The sequence below is a fragment of the Humulus lupulus genome, chromosome 2, assembly GCF_963169125.1.
Source record: "Humulus lupulus chromosome 2, drHumLupu1.1, whole genome shotgun sequence".
Lineage (NCBI taxonomy): Eukaryota > Viridiplantae > Streptophyta > Magnoliopsida > Rosales > Cannabaceae > Humulus > Humulus lupulus.
The window spans coordinates 64,869,155-64,880,064 of NC_084794.1; the positions used below are offsets into that span (position 1 = coordinate 64,869,155).

General features: G+C 43.5%; 1 non-coding gene across 1 annotated transcript; it reads right to left on the reverse strand.

Moving 5' to 3' along the window:
- Positions 1-264: 264 nt before the first annotated feature.
- LOC133820304 (small nucleolar RNA R71) lies at positions 265-370 on the reverse strand. The gene has a single exon (XR_009886722.1). It is a non-coding gene; the product is annotated as a small nucleolar RNA R71 (small nucleolar RNA).
- Positions 371-10,910: the final 10,540 nt, after the last annotated feature.

The window sequence follows — 10,910 nt, forward strand, 5'->3', positions numbered from 1 at the left end:
TTCAGATGGTACAGAACTGTGTTCAGTTTGGGGGGCTACCTAACGAGGATCCTAATCTACACCTCACCAACTTTTTAGAGCTATGTTCTACATTCAAGATGAATTGGGTAAGTAATAATGCAGTTCGATTAAGACTATTCTCGTTCTCTTTAAGGGATATAGCTAAAAGTTGGCTGATCTCGTTGCAAGGCAACTCTATTGTCACATGGGAGGACCTTGCCCAAAAGTTTCTTGCTAAGTATTTTTCTCCTGCTAAATCAGCCCGGATTTGAGGAGATATTAATAATTTCCATCAGTTGGAGGGGGAGTCCATATATGACGCTTGGGAAAGGTTTAAGGAGTTGCTTAGGAAATGCCGGCATCATGGTATAGAGAAATGGATGTTGGTGCACACTTTTTACAATGGTTTGGGGGGGAAACACCAAGATCATAATTGATGCAGCAGTTGATGGAGCATTTATGAGCAAAAATACTAATGAGGTCTATGACCTGTTAGAGGAAATGACCATGAATAATTATAATTGACCTACAGAGCGTAAAAACAAGAAAGTGGCAGAAGTTTTAGAAGTTAATCCTATTACTTTGCTTACTGCGCAAGTTGCATCTTTGACCAAGCAACTAAAGCATAACAACATATCTGCTCAGGTGATGCATGTGCAGAACGCTTATGGCTATGAGATTTATAAAGGTCCTCATCCTCACGAGCAATGCCCAAGTACTGCTAGTTGCCCATGTGATGTAAATAACATGCAGGCTCATGCTATAGGTAATTTTCCAAGACCATCCAACAATCCATATTCCATGTCATATACCCCAGCTTGGAGAAACCACCCCAACATGTCTTGGAAAAAAAACCAAGGAGCACAACCACCATACCCTCAGAATCCGCTCCACTACCCACCTCACCAACCCACATATGGGCTCAATCATAAACCCTACTATGATCCTCACCCAGCCCAACCACCACCACCACCTCAAGTGAACCCATCAGCAGCACAACCTGACCAACTGAACCAATTCATGATAGAGACAAGGTCTTCAATAAGGAATTTGGAGACACAAATTGGTCAACTAGCGAAGTTAATGTCAAATAGGGCTCAAGGGAATTTATCGAGCTCCACTGAGGTAAATCCCAGGGAGCAATGTTAGGCGGTCACTTTGAAGAGTGGGACCAAGTATGAAGGGCCTTCAGTTCAAGAGGAGGAGGTGAAGACTCAGGATCAACATGTAGCTACACCAGAGTAGAAAAAGGTGACTGAAGATCTTTAGAAAAAGGGAAAGACAAGGCTGAGATAGTGGAACCTGCACCAAAAATACCATATCCTCAAAGGTTTCATAAAGTGAATATAGATAAGCAGTTCTCCAAATTTCTTGAGGTGTTTAAGAAACTTTACATAAACATACCATTCTCTGAGGCTTTGGAGAAAATGCCTAGTTATGTGAAGTTCATGAAGGATATACTGTCCAAGAAAAGAAGAATGGAAGACTTTGAGACAGTGGCTCTAACTGAAGAAGGTAGTGTCATCTTGCAGAGGAAGCTCCCTCAAAAGTTAAGGGATCTAGGCAGTTTCACCATTCCGTGCACCATAGGTAATTTTTTATGTGAGAGAACTTTATGTGATTTGGGTGCGAGTATCAATCTAATGTCACTCTCTGTTTATCGAAAATCGGGTTTAGGAGAGGCTCGCCCTACTACAACTGGCAGACAGATTAGTCAAACATCCTCAGGGTATCATTGAGGGTGTTCTAGTGAAGGTAGATAAATTCATCCTCCCTACTGATTTTATGGTGCTTGATATGGAGGAAGATGAGGATGTACCTATTATATTGGGGAGGCCATTTTTAGCCACTAGGCAGGCCTTGATTGATGTACAGAAGGGTGAGTTGAGGCTAAGGGTACAAGGTGCTGAAGTAGTGTTCATCGTGCTTAAAGCCTTGACTTATCCTCGGGCCAGTGATGACTGCTTTAGTGTGAGTGTGTTTGATGAGCAATGTGCAAGGGTAAAGATTACAGAAGACCCACTTGAGTTGAGTCTGATAGCGAGTCAGGATGAATGTGATGGTACTGAGGCCATCGAGTATGTAAAATGGTTGAATGCATCGAGGAAAATCTACAAAAAGAAGTATGAGGAATTGGGACAAGGGCCCGAGCAACCCCTCCCATATGTTGAGAAGCCACCAATTCTTGAGATGAAGTATTTTCCAGAACACCTCTGTTATGCATATTTGGGGGAGAACGAGACATTGCTGATTATTATTTATGCGTCTTTATCTACTGTGGAAGAAGAAAATTTTCTTAGAGTGCTGAGGGCTCATAAGTTGGCAATTGGGTGGACTTTGGTAGACATAAAAGGTATAAGTCCCTCAAGCTAATGTCCAGGCGGAAGTATCAGACCGAGAAATAAAGTGCATCCTTGAAAAGACTGTTAACACTTCGAGGAAGGATTGGTCAAAAAGGCTCGATGATTCTCTATGGGCTTATAGGACAGCATTGAAAACACCCATAGGAATGTCACCTTATCGTTTGGTATTTGGGAAGGCTTGTCATTTGACTGTGGAGCTTGAGCATCAGGCACATTGCCGATTATTATTTATGCGTCTTTATCTACTGTGGAAGAAGAAAAATTGCTTAGAGTGCTGAGGGCTCATAAGTTGGCAATTGGGTGGACTTTGACAGACATAAAAGGTATAAGTCCCTCTAGCTAATGTCCAGGCGGAAGTATCAGACTGAGAAATAAAGTGCATCCTTGAAAAGATTGTTAACACTTCGAGGAAGGATTGGTCAAAAAGGCTCGATGATTCTCTATGGGCTTATAGGATAGCATTGAAAACACCCATAGGAATGTCACCTTATCGTTTGGTATTTGGGAAGGCTTGTCATTTGACTGTGGAGCTTGAGCATCAGGCATATTGGGTTGTTAAGAAATTGAATGTGGATTTATACAAGGCAAGAGAAAATAGGCTCATGGAGTTAAATGAATTAGATGAATTCCGTAATGAGGCCTATGAGAATGTGAAGATATACAAGGAGAAGACGAAGGCATTTCATGACAAGCATATTCTTCACAAGGACTTTCAACCATGGGATAGAGTGCTGCTATATAATTCAAGGTTGAAGTTGTTTCTGGGCAAGCTGAAGTCTAGATGGTCAGGACCTTTCACAATGCACAGTGTTCCCGTATGGTGCAGTGCAAGTTCATAGTGAAAAGACAGGACACTTCAAGGTGAATGGCCAACGATTAAAGTATTACATCGAGGGCCAAGTGGAGCGAGCTAAGTCTATGGTGATTTTGAGTCTCATCTGAGAGGGAAGGCAGCGTCTGGCTAAATGACGTTAACGACAGCGCTGTTGGAGGCATTCCTATAATTTATTGTTTCTTTGTTTTAAGTTTTCCAATTGAACAATTTGGTTTAAATTTTTAAATTTCAATTGTAATGTTTATTTATTAGTTTAGTATAGGTTGTACTTAGGAACTAATAACTCTACAAAATAGAGTTATTTTACCACTTTTTATGTGCTAATTGTTGCTTAATTCTTGAGTTTTAAATTGATTAATTAAGTTTTTAAGTAATTTTGAATTTATTAAGTTTATTTTAATTTTATAGATTTTTGTTTATATTTTATAATTATATTATTGTAAAATGTTATAGTTTAATTATTTAAAATTAATATTGTTAAGTTAGGAGTAAAAAGATGCAATTTTGAGCTTAAATGTTTAAGTAAATTAAGTTTTAATTAATATTTTCATGGAACTTTTGGTCGTATATTTTATTATTGAAAATATTTAGTTTTAATTTAATTTATGTTTGTTTTAATAGGGAATTTGTTGTATTTTATTTGCTCTTGGAAAGCAAGAAGAATGATGAAAAAGTGGCATTTTTGTGAAAAAAACAAAGGAAATTGACCTTGGCCCAGTTGAAGGCCCGCAGCCATCCCTCCTGCCCAGCTAGGCCCACCGAAGCACCACCATTCCAGCAGCTCCTCCCAGCCAGGTGTGACGTGCTGCGTCATGGCACATCTCCAGGGGGCCATTTTGTATGTATGAGCATGCCTTGGTGCTTGATCATTAGTCAAGTCTTGCACCAAGTAACCTCAGGGGTAGGGAATGGCACTTTTGTAATTATGCATATGTCTCCCAGACAAAAATCATATATGTTCTTGGGAAGACTTCATTTGCTTAGAATGCTCCTTAGGGGGGGTGACTTGGTGACTTAAGGAAGCACCATGGCCACCAGCAGATAGGGGCTTAAGCTGTGTACTCCCTTGCCCTATCAAGGTCTTATATGAATAAAATGATGCTTTGCCATGTCCCTTTGTGTATGCATTCTTTACAGTCTATGTATTGCTTGTTTGTTACCTTCGTTGGGCCATTGCGTGCCACTTGACTGTGTTGTTGGCTCTGATTGTTGTGTGGGATGTTGCCTCTGGATAGCTTGCCTCGTACTTGCTCCCGCTTCACAATTGCCCTTACTTGTGTGAGACTTGTAACATGGCTAACCATTGAGTTTGCTTGCCATAGGTGTGAATTCTAGGCTGACTTGCTAGTTAAAAGTGCTAACAAGTGCCGCACGTTCCGTCCATTCGAGTATCGAAGTTGGCGGCTCGTGACAGTTGGTATCAGAGACTAGGTTGAGAAAGCTTGGGGACCCTGCAGAATGGTGAGCAACACTCAAAGGATTGAAGCGCTGGAGAGGCGCGTCGGAGAACTAGATGGCCTGGACGAGAGAGTCAGGGATCTTAGCTCTATCAGGCTAGAACCGGAGACGACTAACACACTAAACCGCATGGCTGTGTTGGAGCGGGATACGACCAATCTGCTGGCCCGCATAACAACAATCAAGAGGAGAGAAAACCTTTCAAGCACATCCCATAGTCCTCCGAGGGAGGAACGTATGGAGGCAATGGAACAAGCGGTGAAGGACCTACAAGAATCATTAAATGACCTTGTAGAGAATTGCAGGGTGTCGGTTGAGGCAATGAAAGATGAAATGTTGGAGATGAACACCAAGCTGAACCTCACCATGAGGGCAGTTGGGAGCCAGCCTGCAACCGGACCCATTGGCATGGAATATGGCAGAGTGAAAGTCCCAGAGCCGAGGCCCTACGGGGGGCCTAGAGACGCAAAGGACTTAGCGAACTTCCTTTTTGATATGGAGCATTACTTCCGAGCCGTAAGAGCTGAATCGGAAGATGGCAAGGTTGCCATTGCGACGATGTACTTGTCTGCGGATGCCAAAGTGTGGTGGAGGACAAAGTATGACGATATTCAGAACGACAGATGCACCATAACAACTTGGGAAGATCTCAAGAGAGAGTTGAAGACGCAGTTCCTCCCCGAAAATGTTGCCTACATAGCTCGACGCCAGTTGAGAGAGCTGAAGCACACTGGCACAATCCGAGAATACGTTAAGAAATTCTCTGGATTGATGCTAGATATAAAAGACATGTCCGAAGTGGACAAACTCTTCGCGTTTTTAGAAGGTCTGAGGCCTTGGGCAAAGCAAGAGCTCGAGAGACAAAGAGTAGCTGACCTAGCCACTGCTCAGGCTGCTGCCGAACGATTAACTGATTACTCATCAGGGAACATTCAATCCAAGAAGACCAATCCGTCGACTAGTGGAAGTAATGTTGGGAGTAAAAAGTTTGAGAAGTCTTGGCAGAGCAAGAGTGGGGGAGGACAGAAAAGGATTGTGGAGTCTAACGCTCCTAGCAAAGGTGGCAACCCCCAGTTCAAGAAGCCTCTTACATGTTGGATCTGTACCGGGCCTCATAAGTCAATAGAGTGTCCTCACAAAGGCAAGATGAGTGCCCTCCAGGCGACATTTGCCCAAGCAGAACAAAACAACGAAGAGGAGGAGGAGGAGTATACGCACATGGGTGCCCTCCAGATGCTGAATGCTCTCAAGAAACACGATGCGAAAGTGAAGAAGACCCCCGGAAAGGGACTAATGTATGTGGACGCCGCTCTAAACGGTAAAATGGCCGGAAGTGTGATGATCGACACGGGCGCCACTCATAACTTCATTTCAGAGATCGAAGCTAAACGTTTGGGACTGAAATGGGAGAAGGACCATGGCCGCATGAAAGCGGTTAACTCAGAAGCCTTGGCCACAACCAGCGTGGCTAAAAAGGTGAACAAGAAGATTGGCTCGTGGGAGGGGCAGACTGACTTGGTGGTCGTGCGAATGGACGACTTTGATGTGATATTGGGTATGGACTTCCTTACGGAAAAGGGAGCCATTCCAATCCCAGCGATGGGAAGCTTACTCATAATTGGGGAGACACCTGCAGTGGTGCCTGCTAAAGTAGAGCAGCCCCCAGAAACCAAGATGTTGTCAGCCTTGCAGTTGAAGAAGGGCGTGAGAAGACAAGAGCCCACGTATATTATCCTACCCACAATATACGAGGATACGGTGGATGAAGTCATCCCACCAGAAATTTGAATGGTCTTGAAGAAGTATGGAGATGTGATGCCGGACCAACTCCCCAAAGCCTTACCACCTAGAAGAGGGATTGATCACCAGATTGAGCTGGTGCCGGGAGCCAAACCACCTGTAAAGGTGGCCTATAGAATAGCGCCCCCCGAACTAGCAGAACTGAGGAAGCAGTTGAAGGATTTACTAGAGGCAGGCTTCATCAGGCCATCGAAGGCACCATATGGTGCACCCGTGCTATTCCAGAAAAAGCACGACGGGAGCTTGAGACTATGTATTGATTACCGGGCTCTCAATAAAGTGACAGTGCGTAATACGTACCCCATCCCCTTGATCGCCGACTTATTCGACCAGTTGAGTGGAGCTAAATTCTTTACAAAACTGGACTTGAGATCAGGCTACTATCAAGTGCAGATAGCCGAAGGGGATGAGCCGAAGACAACGTGTGTGACTCGATATGGAGCATACGAGTTCCGAGTCATGCCGTTCGGGTTGAAGAATGCACCAACCACATTCTGTACGTTGATGAACCAAGTTTTCCAAGAATATCTAGACAAGTTCGTGGTAGTCTACTTGGATGACATTGTGGTCTACAGCTCCACAATAGAAGAACATCAACGACACTTATCCCAAGTGTTTCAGAAATTGAGAGAGAACCAACTCTATGTGAAGCGAGAAAAGTGCTCCTTCGCACAAGAGAGGATCAAGTTCCTAGGCCACATAGTAGAGCGTGGTCGGATCCGCATGGATCTAGAGAAGGTGCGGGCCATTCAAGACTGGAAGGCCCCCACAAATTTGAAGGAATTACGCTCTTTCCTTGGTTTAGCCAACTATTATCGAAGATTCGTGGAGGGCTATTCAAGAAGGGCGACACCCTTGACAGAGTTGTTGAAGAAGGGTGTAACTTGGACGTGGACCGATAGGTGTGTCGAAGCATTTCAGAGTCTGAAAGAAGCCATGGTGCGAGATCCTGTCATAGCCTTACCAGATGTTGGTAGGCCCTTTGAAGTGCAGACAGACGCGTCTTATTTTGCCTTGGGAGGGGTGCTTGTACAAGAGGGCCACCCCGTAGCTTATGAAAGCCGCAAACTCACGGAGGTAGAGAGGCGGTACACTGCCCAAGAGAAGGAGCTTCTCGCAATAATTCATTGTCTACGAGTGTGGAGGCACTACTTGTTGGGGTCGAAGTTTGTGGTGAAGACAGATAATGCCACGGTGAGTCATTTCCTCACCCAGCCAAAGCTTACCCCTAAACAAGCACGATGGCAGGAGTTCATAGCAGAATTCGACTTTCATTTCGAACACAAGGCGGGCCGTCTAAACCAGGCAGCTGATGCCCTGAGTCGCAAAGCTGAGTTAGCGGCTCTAAAATTGCTGGCAAATATGTCGGCTAGCATGGTGACCACTCCACTCCGAGAGCGCATTAAGGAGAACCTGGTGAAAGACCCGGTGGTGAAGACCATCATGAATCTCGCGAAAGAGGGAAAGACTCGCCAATTTTGGGTAGAAGATGATCTTTTGTGGGCCAAGGGTGGCCACTTATATGTTCCCAAGACAAGAGATTTGCGGAGGACACTAATGAGTGAGTGTCACGACACCTTGTGGGCGGGTCATCCAGGGTGGCAGAGAACCCATGCCTTGTTGAAGCAGGGGTACTACTGGCCACAAATGCACGACGATATCATGGAGTATACCAAAACCTGTCTCACCTGCCAGCAAGACAAAGTGGAGAGACACAAGACGCCAGGGTTGTTAGAACCTTTGTTAGTCCCAAGCCGACCATGGGAGAGTGTGTCGCTTGAATTCATTACTAGTTTACCAAAGACGGGAGACTTGAGTGCGATCTTAGTGATCGTGGACAGATTTTAAAAGTATGCAACCTTCATACCGGTGTCAAAATATTGGTCGGCAGAAGAGACAGCGAGACTTTTCTTCAAGTATGTAGTTAAGTATTGGGGAGTACCCCAAAATATAGTTAGTGACCGTGATGGAAGATTCACAGGGACCTTTTGGTCGGAGTTATTCAACCTTTTGGGGTCACAACTAAATATTTCCTCGAGCTACCATCCTCAAACAGATGGACAAACTAAAAGATTCAATGGGATGCTAGAAGAGTATTTGCGGCATTTCGTCAGTGCTAACCAAAAGAATTGGCCGCAACTACTAGACGTAGCTCAATTTTGTTTCAACTCTCAGAAGAGTTCTTCATCAAACAAGAGCGCTTTTGAAGTTGTTAACGGTCAACAACTGCTGTTACCCCACACAGTGGATGAGTATCGCGAAAGAAATCCGAGAGCCTTCAATTTCACGAACGACTGGAAGAAAACCACCGAGATTGCCCGAGCCTACCTGGAGAAGGCATCAAAGAGAATGAAAAAATGGGCAGATCAGAAGAGACGAGCGCTGGAATTCAAAGCAGGCGACTTAGTGATGATCAAGTTGAGGCCCGAACAACTGAGATTCTGAGGGAATAAGGACATCAGACTCGTCCGCAAATACGAGGGTCCTGTTCCAGTCATCTCGAAAGTGGGCCTGACCTTCTACAAAGTCAGCTTACCAGAATGGATGAAGAAACACCCGGTCTTGCACGTCAGCAACCTCAAACCGTATCACGAAGATCCAGAAGAGCCAGTGCGCAACCGGTCTACCAGAGAAGGAGTCAACGTCAAGCCACAAAGCAGCAGACAACCTGAAGAAATCCTAGCAGAGAGGACCGTGGTCGTGGACAGAAAGAAGAAGAAAGAGTTTCTGGTGAAGTGGAAAGGGCTCGGAGATGAAGAAATTTGCTGGGAAAGGGCGGAGGACTTGCACAAGCATACACAGAAGATTGAAGATCAGCAAGGGGCAAGTTCGTCGAGGACGCCGAAGATTTAAGTGGGGGAGAGTGTGACGTGCTGCGTCATGGCACATCTCCAAGGGGCCATTTTGTATGTATAAGCATGTCTTGGTGCTTGATCATTAGTCAAGTCTTGCACCAAGTAACCTCAGGGGTAGGGAATGGCACTTTTGTAATTATGCATATGTCTCCCAGACAAAAATCATATATGTTCTTGGGAAGACTTCATTTGCTTAGAATGCTCCTTAGGGGGGGTGACTTGGTGACTTAAGGAAGCACCATGGCCACCAGCAGATAGGGGCTTAAGCTGTGTACTCCCTTGCCCTATCAAGGCCTTATATGAATAAAATGATGCTTTGCCATGTCCCTTTGTGTATGCATTCTTTACAGTCTATGTATTGCTTGTTTGTTACCTTCGTTGGGCCATTGCGTGCCACTTGACTGTGTTGTTGGCTCTGATTGTTGTGTGGGATGTTGCCTCTGGATAGCTTGCCTCGTGCTTGCTCCCGCTTCATAATTGCCCTTACTTGTGTGAGACTTGTAACGTGGCTAACCATTGAGTTTGCTTGCCGTAGGTGTGAATTCTAGGCTGACTTGCTAGTTAAAAGTGCTAACAAGTGCCGCACGTTCCGTCCATTCGAGTATCGAAGTTGGCGGCACGTGACACCAGGCGGGCCACAAACCAGCCACAAGGCCCACAAAGCAATACCCAACCATGGGACTTCCATCATCCACCCGTTTCCTTCCTTCAACCTTTATGCCTCCTGAAGCTTACCATCACGTGCAGCCACTCTTCCTCAAGCTATCAAGGCCCACGCCAGACCAAGCTGCCAATACAACCACCAAAAGTCACAAAGCAATTTTTCTTGAGCCCATAAAATGCCACAATGTACCATTGTCCCCTATGTTAAAAAATGCCACTTTTTACCCCACTTTCTACACATTTTACCCCAAAATATCATTATTACACCCTATAATTTACTCCTATTTGTCATATTATAATTAATTAATTTAATTAATCAATTTAATTAATTTAAATTGATTATTTTAATACCTCATTTTTTGGCTATAAATAAGAGATTTGGGGTGACAATTTTAAAAAAGGGAGGTTACCATACCAAAAATTCTACATATTTCAAAACCTCTCTATTCTCTTCATCTTCTTCTTTTTTTTTTTGGTTATTTTTCTATGTATTTCTAGAGGAAATTTTGGGGGTTTCTCCTCCAAATTTTCCTATCTATGTTTGTAATTTTTTTGTTTGTATTTGCTATTCTAGTTATGAGTTTCTAATCTTTTTAAGATTATTAAGGTAATAATGAAACAATATGTAACTAGATAGTATTTATTTTGTATGTTGATTTCACATTTTGTGCAACAAAGTTTATGGAATTTTCTTCTTCAAATATCTTCTTTCATCTTAAATATCATGTATTTTGGATTGTTGGCATATATTTACACTTTGTTCTTCATTAGTGCAAAAACATAATATTCTTTGTGTAAGATGTGTCATTAAATTGTACACATCCATACTTAGAGCAAAAATATTATGTCTTGCCTTATAAATAATGTTCATTGATTTATTTGTTATTTCATTAGATTGATTTATATTAAATACTTTGAAATTATAATTTTTAAAAG